The following is a 10,232-nucleotide window of genomic DNA, read 5'->3' as shown; positions in this document are numbered from 1 at the left end:
ATATAATTTTAAACTGAAAATCTGGACAGTCAAAGTGGCCATAGCTGGAAGACTGGGAAAACCTGAGAATCATCAGTGAAAGAATACATAGGTCTTAAGAAGGGAGAAAATTGATTTTTAAGGGAAAATGTGTCAAATATTCAAACTAGCATAAAAGTTTTTATGGAGAGATGAAATGAATGAAGGCAGCTAAGATCTGGGACCACTAGAAAAGGATGATGGTGAATTAATAACAGGAAATAAAGAAATGGGAGATTATTAAATCAATTCTTGGCATTTGTTTTCAGTGTGGAGGACAGTGCAAGTATCCCTCAGGTAATTGATAAACTAACGTCAAATTTCAGGAAGGAAATTGTAAAAATCCCAATCACAAGGGATAAAGTATTAGAGCAATTCACAGGATTAAAGGTAGGCAGACTTCCAAGAGCTGATGACATATAGCCAATATTTAGAAATAAAGGACTTCAGAGAAAATGGACACGTTGGCTGAAACTTTTCAAAATTCACTGAAACCCGAAGGCTCACAGAAGATTGGAAAACAGCCTGAGTAACTCCTTGCTTAATAGGGAAGGAGAACCGAATATGGGGAACTAGAAGCCAGTAAGTTTAACATCTACTGTTGGAGTCAATAATCATGAAGGAAATAACGATTCATTTAGGAAAGCAGAATAAAGTCAGACCTAGTCAATATGGTTTGAGAAATGTGCTGAAATTGTTTGAGAATTTATCAGGGACAGTTGATAGAGGGGTACCTATAGATATATAATGTATTTAATTTTCCAAAAGGCTTTGACGTGATGCCACATAAAAGGTACAAAGTAACAACCCAAGACAGTGGATGAAGTATCTTACTATAAATTGAAAGTTGTCTGTCACATAGCAAATAAGGAATTGGTATAAAAGGGTCCTCAGCAGTACCCCAGTTCTCAGCCCTTAATTATTTATTATTTACAAGATTTATAATTTATATATATTATTTATAAGGTTTCCAAGATGTGAACATAGGTGGAAGAGCATGCTGTCATGGGGACATTATGATTCTGTAGTGTGACGTCTAATCAGTGGCCACTTTATTAGGCACCTCCCATACATAATAAAGAGGCCATTGTGTGTATGTTCGTGGTCTTCTCTGTTATAGCACATCCACTTCAAGGTTCAATGTGTTGTGCATTCAGAGATGCTTTTCTGCACACCGCTGTTGTAATGTGTGGTTATTTGAGTTACTGTCTGCTCCCTGTAGGCTTTAACCAGTCTGACCATTCTCCATTGACATCTGTCATGAACAAGGTGTTTCCACCCACAGAACTGCAGCTCACTGGATTATTTTTGTTGTCTTCCTTACAACATTCTCTGTAAGCTCTAGAATCGTTGTGTGTAAAAATCCCAAGAGATCTGCAGTTTCTCAGATATTCAAACTACCCTATCTGGCACCAATAATCATTCCAAGATCAAGGTCACATGAATAAAGTTTCTTCCCTATTCTGATGTTTAGTCTGAACAACAACTGAACCTCCGGACCATGTCTGCATGCTTTCATGCATTGAGTTGCTGCCACATGATTGGCTGATTAGATATTTCCATTGACGAGCTGGTGTACAGATGCACCTAATAAAGTGGCAACTGAGTGTTGATAGGTTAAAAACCTGGCAAGTTACTATCAAAATGAAGAGAGTCTGTAAATGACATTCAGAGGAGTCAAGGCAAAAAAAAAATAGCATGCAGGCCCAATAAGTAATTAATAAGTCAGGTAGCATATTGGCTTTTTATTACACAGGGATATATTTAAGGTGGAGATAGATAAATAATTGGAAGATTGAGGAATTGAGGGTTATGGGAAATTGGCACAGAGGAGGAGCTGGAGCCATCATAAGTCAGCCATGATCATATTGAATGGTGGATTAGGCTTGGAGGACTAGTGCTGCTAGTGTTCTCTTGTCTTCTTATCCATAACAACAAGACTCAACACAAGATTCTTAAATAAAGTTCATAACAAGCATGCCATATTGCACTGGGACTTCAACTAATCACCTGCTTGAATAGCCATTGTACTTACATTTCTCTTATGCCTTCACCCATCCTACTACAGTGAAATATTTGTTATTTGGCACTTCAGAATGAGCACTAAGGCCAAATTATGATGCTCCTGAGGAGAGCCCTGGTCAGTATTGGGACAGTGGCAGAGAAGCACCCAGAAAGTGGTACTAAGGGAGCCCACCTGCTGATGTTGTGGGAATGTAATTCGCTTATAATTTATATATCAGGTGGTGTTGAATCTGTGGAATGCATTGGCACAGCTGTGAAGGGAAAGTCCTAGAGTATATTCAAAGAGGAATTTGATGGGTCTTTGATTAGTAAGGGTATCAAAGGTTATATGGAGAAGACTGGCGAGTGGGGTTGCGAGGGATAATAGATCAACCATGATGGAATGGCAGAGCAGACTTGATGGGACAAAAGGCCTGATTCTGCTTCTATGTCTTATGGTTTTATAATCTAACCATTTTCTTTCTTAAAAGATGGCAAAAAAAAAACAAATTCTGATCAAGGTTGACCTCAAAAATCAGAAGAGACAGATGAAATGGTTTTACATCAATTATTATTACCATCCATTCTATTAAAATTTAGATGCTGTGACTAATTATGAAGAATATAATTCAGAAATTACATGAACAAGTTCCACATGTGAGATATTTCTGCTGATTGTATTCAATCATATCTAATAATAAGGAGCAGTCCCCTTTATTTGTGAACAGTGCAAGGTGGTACCCCCACGTTAGGAGGTTCATTTGGACCATTGTCAAAGCAGAGAACTTTGAATATAGATTCTCATGTGCATACACAAAGGCCTTCTTGACAATATCTGAATGCTGGTGACATTTTTATTGTTATGAAAAGAAAAACCCTCAATGGCTTTTTACAATATTAGAATTTTCAGGGCATCTAGCCAAACACCTGGGCATTTCTTAAAGATTAATTTTAAAGTTTAAACAAGCGGCTTTTCCCTGATGTAATCGCACTGCAGCTGATGTGGACTAAAACAGTGTGAGACTATTCCTCAGAGATGGGTTTGCATTTGAAGACAAATCTGCAACTGATACTGTTTCAGCTGCAGTTACACTGAAGATTGTGCATCACTGTGAACATAAGCCCATTTTCATTATATAAAAGAAGCAGTCTCATTCACCATACAGTATAAAGAAGAGCGGAGGCTTGTGACATTAGTGCTAAATTACCTCACTGGATTGAAAGCTGGCTTGGAAACACAAACATAAAGTTGACAATAAATAGAAAACCGTGTGTCTATGGCTAAATATTTGCTCACTACGGATTTATAAATGATATGAACTAGACACTTCATTAAACTTTGTAAACCTTGTTCATAACCTCAAATTATATGACCAGTATAAAAACTAAATTTTCTGGAAGGTGTCATGATAAACTAGTGAGTTAAAAAATAAAATGAGAATTTTAATATAGATAAAATATATATATCAGGGCAAGAAATAGGAAGTATGTGTTAATAATGTGGGAAGACCTGTTGTTGATAAAATGATGAGAGGCAAAGTCAGGCAGACTCCTTTATCCAGGATCAAAAGAACAGAATCAGAATCATTTTATTGCCAGTATGCGAAACATACCAGAATTGATTGTGGTTCAGTGCCAGGCATAAAACACGGGACAATACCCTAACAGACAACACAATTTACAGGACAATAGTGCAAACAGCCATGATCAATCAACAATTAACAGAATGGTCTCATGCGCACATGTCAATAATCAGACATAAATAAATGTGAGCGTACAAACAGACTCAATAATTATCAGCGGAACAAGGAAAACAGGAAAGACAATTTACTGGATGTTGTGCAGGGATAGCTGGGTGAGTTTTGTTGAGAAGCTACATTACTACTGGAAAGAAGCTTCAGAGATGATGCGGTGAAGATGGGTTTGTAGCATCTCCCTGATGGCAATTTGGTGAATAGGTGACTGTTAGGGTGGGTGCAGCCAGCAGTAACTTTTTCAGCTCTTTTCTTTGCTCTGACGATGACCAGGTCCTTTAATGTCGGTAGTTGGCAGCCAATCATCTCCTCTGCTGAGTGGACCACTCACTACAATCTGGACCTATCTAAAATATTTAATACTGGAGGACTTTGCTTTAAGATAAGAGGGGGATGTTTAAGGGGAAAATGTGGGGCAAGATTTTCTTCAATAGTGAGTGATATGTGCCTGGAACATGCTGCCAGGGATGGTAGTGGAAGCAGATAGAACAGTGGCACCCCAGAGGCTTTACAATAGGTATATGAATATACAGGGAATGAAGTAATAGGGTTCATGGGCTGGCAAAAGGAATTTGTTCAATTTGGCATCGTAGTAGGCACTGATATTATACACTTTTGCGGCCTGTTCCTGTGTTGCATTCTCCCATAATGGTCCGCAAGGTGGAAGGAGATGGGAGTGATATGATAATTAGCAATCATTAAAGTATCCAGTTGTAATTTTGATTTGTTTTGAGACCATTTGATTTTAGAATGTTGCAGATGAAATCACTGGTAAATATGTGAACACATCTGCAGCATTATATAAAGTTTTAGGGGTAGAATCGTATAAAAATAAATTAAAATATTTATCCCAGGGACTGACAATATATATCAACATGTACAAAAGCCGGATGAACTCAGCAGGTCGGGCAGCATCCGTTGAAATGAGCAGTCAACGTTTTGGACCGAGATCCTTCGTCAGGACTCCTGATGAAGGGTCTCGGCCTGAAACGTTGACTGCTCATTTCAACGGATGCTGCCCGACCTGCTGAGTTCATCCGGCTTTTGTACGTGTTGATTTGACCACAGCATCTGCAGTATACTTTGTGTGTGCTGACAATATATATGTTTTTTAAGGTGAAAATGTTTGTTAGGCAGTAATTATAATTTATTATGATGTTTGAAAACCCTTATAAACCTCATGGAAGAAAGGTTTACCATTGATTCTATCTTTTTCCCTTGATCCAGTCCAATCTTTACATCTGAAACATTTCTGATACTTCCACCATTTTGACATTTTATAAATCCATGGTGCCAGCTAGGTCATCTTTAACATCCCTCCACAGCTACAAACCACAAAATGCTCCAAAGAACCCCTGTCTCTTCCTTAACTAGAAGTCCAGGAATTCATTTTAACATTGAAGAACTTCTTCAACTCCACTTAGTTTTACAAGATCAAATGCGTAGCTATGGGAGCTCACATCAGCTCAAGTTGTGCCTGACTCCTTGTGGAATAGGTGGATGGAAAAGTCTTAGGTTCAGTCCTACTCAGTCCCTCAAGTTTTTCCAGTGCATTAATGACCATATTGGTGTCACTTCTGACATTCACACAGAAACTGAATATGTCATTACTTTTGTGGCCTGTATCTACCTTGTTCTCACATTCATATGGTCCACCTCTGGTTCTGTTCTCTCTTTTTTTTGCCTCTGGTAATAGATTAGTGACAAACTTTTAATACAAGTCCACATAATCCCGAAAATGGCTTCACAGATCTTTCTTCGATCCTGCTTTCTGTAAGGACTCCATTGCATTCACTCAATCCGCTTTAAGCACTTATCTGCTCCAACTATGAGATTTGCTACGTAGTATCTTCGTGATGCCTTCTCCCTAAACTATGATGACTTTTCTACCCCAGATCTGATCTATTTTCTACACCTCTGATTCATTTTTACCACCTTCAATGAGATTCTACCGCTGGATACCACTCCTCCTTCCCTCCTCATTCAGTATTCCAATAGATCATCCTTTCCTGGCTCCTGAGTCCAGTCTTTAGTCTCTACCAACCACTCTCCCCATTGCACTTTCCCATGTAACCCACAGGAGATGCAACCCATTCCCATCATTCAGGAACCCAAACAACTTGCACTTCTTCCAGTCTTATGTACTGCGCGCAGTACTCACAACGTTGTGAGTACTCCAGGACTCCAATGTTCTCTACACTGGAGAAACCAAATGCAAATTAAATAAGGTTTTGTTCAGTCCACAGTGGTGATCCTAGGCTTCCAGTTGTCTGTTGTTTTAATAGAGGGGCAGAAATATTTAGAAAGGAAATTCCACAACTTAGGGCTTTGGTAACTGGAAAAGTTAATCACCAAAGATGGGGAAAATAGATTTTGAGATGATAAAATAACTAGAATTAAATGAATACAAGTATCTCAGATGGTTTTAGGGTTGGAAGACAGTATAAAGCTAAGGTGGAGCATGACCATGGATAGGTCTAAAATCAAGAAGGAAAACTTTAAAATATTATTTCTGCTCAATAGGCAGCCAATTGAAATACCAAGCATGACCTCTTTGGTAACTGGTATGGTGTGAGCTGGAACACAGAAACATAGAAACAGAAAATAGGTGCAGGAGTAGGCCATTCGGCCCTTCGAGCCTGCACCGCCATTCAGTATGATCATGGCTGATCATCCAACTCAGAACCCTGTACCTGCTTTCTCTCCATACCCCCTGATCCCTTTAGCCACAAGGGCCATATCTAACTTCCTCTTAAATATAGCCAATGAACCGGCCTCAACTGTTTCCTGTGGCAGAGAATTCCACAGATTCACCACTCTCTGTGTGAAGAAGTTTTTCCTCATCTCGGTCCTAAAAGGCTTCCCCTTTATCCTTAAACTGTGATCCCTCATTCTGGACTTCCCCAACATCGGAAACAATCTTCCTGCATCTAGCCTGTACAATCCCTTTAGAATTTTATACGTTTCAATAAGATCCCCCCTCAATCTTCTAAATTCCAGTGAGTATAAGCCTAGTCGATCCAGTCTTTCTTCATGTGAAAGTCCTGCCATCCCAGGAATCAATCTGGTGATCAGGAATCTTCTTTGTGGTGGCGTGTTGGGGAGGAAGCATTAAGAAGAGGGACGCCTCACGTCTTAATAAGCTGGTAAGGAAGGCGGGCTCTGTCGTGGGCAAAGTACTGGAGAGTTTAACATCGGTAGCTGAGCGAAGGGCGCTGAGTAGGCTACGGTCAATTATGGAAAACTCTGAACATCCTCTACATAGCACCATCCAGAGACAGAGAAGCAGTTTCAGCGACAGGTTACTATCGATGCAATGCTCCTCAGACAGGATGAAGAGGTCAATACTCCCCAATGCCATTAGGCTTTACAATTCAACCGCCAGGACTTAAGAACTTTTTAAAAGCTATTATTAATGCTTTTTGAGATAGTGATTTAGATGCATATCATATTTTTTACTGAGTTAAGTATTGTATGTTATTAGTTTTGCTACAACAAGTGTATGGGACATTGGAAAAAAAGTTGAATTTCCCCATGGGGATGAATAAAGTATCTATCTATCTACCTTCTCTGTACTCCCTCTATGGCAAGAACATTGCTGAAGAGGATCGGCCACAGGTTTGTTACGGGTACAATGAGGAACATTTGCCTTGACTGCTGTACAATACGAAGTCTAGAAGTAAAAAAGATGTGGATTAAAAATTTGACAGAAAGTAGCCTGCAGAAGGAGTGAAATCTGGAAAAAATAACAAAGTCTTGCTGGGAACATGCAGAGCTTTGTAAGATCCCACAGTATGTATTTTCAGATTTTGTACCCAAACAATATACTTACCTTAATGATGACTCACTAGATTGATTTGTGACAAAAGGAAGCTGTCATAGGAGAAGAAATTGGGAAAGTTAGTAAAAACTAACTGAGGTTTGGAAAAAAAAAGTCATTTCATTGTATCACTGAAAATTTGACAAAGTAGTTTCTTTTATCTCAGTGTCTAGAACCAGGAGGCACAATCTCAAGATAAAGGATCATCCACTAATGACTAAGATAAAGAATTTTTTCTTCAGCCATATTCTCTGCCTCATAGGTTGTGGATGCTTCATCATTAAATACATCCAAGGAAGGAACTAGCAAAATTTTGGACACCAACGAAATCAGAAAAGTGGGAGCTTGCACAGAAACAGTCGTGAAATTTGATATGGGAAACAACTTTAGTATAATTTCCCAATATTTCAATAATTAATTTACAGAGAAAAAACACCTGAGTTTGATTTGATTTATCTTCTGATCTACTGACCTGCAGAACTACTTTTTTTTGTATTCCTAAATACCATTTGTTATTTTATTCTATATAAACTTCTATTTCAAGTAATAAGTGACTAAGTTATTTTTCTTAGCAAAATAATGACGATACCTCACATTTATTTCTGTTGACATTATAATGACAATTAAGTGTGTTTATTCACATTTCTGTGACATGTTGCTGCCCTTCTTAACAATGACTAATCACCACCTCTACTCTCCCCCCCCCCCCCCGCCCCACTTTCTAAAGCTCTAGAAACTGTGCTTTTGGGTCTTAAGTCAAAATTGTTATATGAATCATAAACAAGTATAGTCATAGCGTTAAACCTTGTCAGATCCCAATTTCTTCCTACTGCCATGCCTTTAGCCAATTCTCTGCTTTCTGCTTTATAGTAGCCAGCTGGCATTTCTGCGTCTTCATTCTATACACTCCGATCTTGTTCATTAAATTATGTTTATAGAAATACAATGACTGCGTTGCAGTTGAAAGGTTAAGTATTAGAATGAATATTTGGGTACCACTGGTGACTATGAACAAAATCACCAGAGAAGAACTGAAGCTGGTGGACATAGAAGTCTTTAGTCAGCAAAACAAGCAACAGGCATTATACTCTAGACACTGTTGGAAGAAGAGCCCTGACTGACCCATTATTACATGACATTACATGCCCGAAACGTCGACAGCGCTTCTCCCTATAGATGCTGCCTGGCCTGCTGTGTTCCACCAGCATTTTGTGTGTGTTGTTTGATCTTTTGTTGCGTAATGTGTTTTTCTGCTTGGCACAAGTGGGTATGCTATTTTGGCTCTGGAATATGTGGCGATACTTGGGGGCTGCGCCCAGCACATCCCGAGGTGTGATGGTTGTTAACACAAACAACGCACTTTATTATATGTTTAGATGTACATGTGATAAATAAATCAGAATCTGTATGCTTGCAGACTGAATCAGCTGCTTTGACAAATGGAAGCTGGGTGATCACTTTGCTCAACAACTCTATTCATAGTAAAGGCAAAATCCTAACACAAACACAAGAGATTCTGCAGATGCTGGAAATTATTCTGAATGAGCACATTACCAATATTGAATGAAATCTGTTTTAAATAGAAACGTTACGATTTTTATATTGCCATCTTATACTGCCCTCAAGTGGTGGCTATGAGTAAATGGAACTATTGATCTAAAACTACTTTTGGTCAATTCTGTCAGACTTAAAATCCGTGCTATTCTGTGCAAAAAGCAAAGGAAAGAGGAGGGTTCATATGACATCCATTAATAATATTCTATCCAATATAAAGTTCTGAAGTAAAATTCTGATGCAATATAACAAAGTCTTGCTTACTATTTTCTTACTACTAACAAAAATTACTTGTTTATACTAGGGAATTTATATTTTTCTGAGGTCATTCCTCAGGATGGAGGATGACTAATTTTTACTTTGGTCTTGTGCATCTGATGAGGCCAGACTGAGAACCAAAGATGTCACTGGGACGACTTGACAGAGCATGTGAGCAAGTAATTTAAGAGGGAATTGTCTCCAACAGTTGTTTACGCCGGGCTTCTGTGTAATCCTGATGCAGCAATCAGGGTTCTCAACACCCACCCCAAACACTCCTCTTCCACGTTGAGCAGACATGAGCCAGAGATTCCAATGAAATTCACGTACAATGTTATTTTACCATTGACGTAATACTACAATCAGTGAAGTGGGAAGGTTTGTTCCTCCAGTGTCTTCGTGACTGTACTGAGAAAAGAACCCCTGTCACTCGCCAGAGGTGTAATCTGCAGAGTAAATTTGACAGAGATTAAGGAAAATTTTGAAGCATTAACTTAATTTCTGAATCAAAACTATGATCATGCTGGTTCCATTGATAACAGATTAAAATGCATATTTAGCATCAATTCAAAATTGTATCTTGCCCCCACAGGGAGAAAATGGGTAATACAGTGAATGAAGAGGAGTACGGTAAATATTTTATGCTGTGGCTCCCCAAGACATTTACAAGTATGCTGGGAGTCATATAACATAATACATTCAATTTCCTTTGAAAAATCTGTGAAATTCATCATAAAGAGTTTTAAAGCAAACCTTTCTCATTGAATAAATAAATTTCAAATCAGCAGCTCTACAGCAATTCAACAATAAAGTTCCAGTAGCTT

General features: G+C 38.6%; 1 long non-coding RNA gene across 1 annotated transcript; it reads right to left on the bottom strand.

The window, feature by feature from the left end:
• Positions 1–7,338: 7,338 nt before the first annotated feature.
• Positions 7,339–9,853, bottom strand: LOC140738296 (uncharacterized). Its single transcript, XR_012101347.1, has 3 exons — positions 9,752–9,853; positions 7,609–7,649; positions 7,339–7,449 (listed from the first exon to the last, which is right to left on the bottom strand). It is a non-coding gene; the product is annotated as an uncharacterized lncRNA (long non-coding RNA).
• Positions 9,854–10,232: the final 379 nt, after the last annotated feature.

This window comes from Hemitrygon akajei, chromosome 14 (assembly GCF_048418815.1).
Source record: "Hemitrygon akajei chromosome 14, sHemAka1.3, whole genome shotgun sequence".
Classification (NCBI taxonomy): domain Eukaryota; kingdom Metazoa; phylum Chordata; class Chondrichthyes; order Myliobatiformes; family Dasyatidae; genus Hemitrygon; species Hemitrygon akajei.
Note: the sequence above shows the minus strand (reverse complement) of the source record. Positions and strands in the feature narration are given on the sequence as shown.